The following is a 1,049-nucleotide window of genomic DNA, read 5'->3' on the forward strand; positions in this document are numbered from 1 at the left end:
GCTACCGAGCATTCAACCGAGCACATGCATGCTTAGTTGAATGGTGAGATGCGACCCCCCTTCATTTCGTGCTCGGCAAGCCTGCCACCGCGTACCGGATATGTTGGCGATGTTACAGAGACGCTGCACCTTGGTTTCTGTGCGCAATGCATACGATGCTCGACCCCGCCGACCAAAACTACACGTGCCCAACTGAAGACACACCGGTGGTTGTGCAGCAGCTCTTGAGGCTTTGTTGGCTGAAATCCATCCTGAGATGCTGCACCTCGGTACCTGTGCGCAATGCGTACGCTCCTCGACCGCACCGACCAAAAGTACATGTTCCCATCTTAAGCCACTGCCGGTGGTTATTCAGCAGCTCTTTAGCTTGCTGCTGGCTCAAGTCCTTCCGTAGTTGCTGCAACACGGCTAACGCAGGCACGGCCGAATGCGCCGCGAATAGCTGTTCCAAGCCCTCAGCGGCATCCATTTTACTTGCAAGGTTCTGAACGACTTTCGCGATTCTTATGTTTACCTAATTCTCCGTTGTTATTATTTATTTCGAAAGAATGTAAGTTGACTTTAGTCGGAACCATGTGCATTATGCGCTGCGCTACCGAAAGCAGGCGCCTTATGGCTTGCACACAACTGCTCCTTCGCCGAACGCTTCATCTTCCCGCGGCAGTTTCACGAGCCCAGTGTTGCAAGCTACGACGTTGGCTTTCGGTGCTTTCAGTTACTGCAAAGCAGCCACGCAATAGTCCAGCCTGCATGCCGCGTGCGACTATGGCCAGCAAGACCACCTGCGCAATGCGCTGGCGCACCTCCAAAAAATTTATATACACTTGTACAGGCGCATTTTGCGAATCGCACGCGCACATCTGCGCGGCAAAATTCGCTCCTGGCTTTTTTTGGACGATGTACGAACTGTTTTCTCGCGAAGTACGACCGGACACATTTCTGCGAGGGGCTGCTTAAACAATCTAAGTCAATTTACCGCATGCCAATTGGAGGATGCCTTGTCTCAAAAGTTTGTCCTAGCATAGCTTGCGTAGCTAGTATTGCCTGGT

Source organism: Volvox carteri (assembly GCF_000143455.1).
Source record: "Volvox carteri f. nagariensis unplaced genomic scaffold VOLCAscaffold_83, whole genome shotgun sequence".
NCBI classification, from domain to species: Eukaryota; Viridiplantae; Chlorophyta; class Chlorophyceae; order Chlamydomonadales; family Volvocaceae; genus Volvox; species Volvox carteri.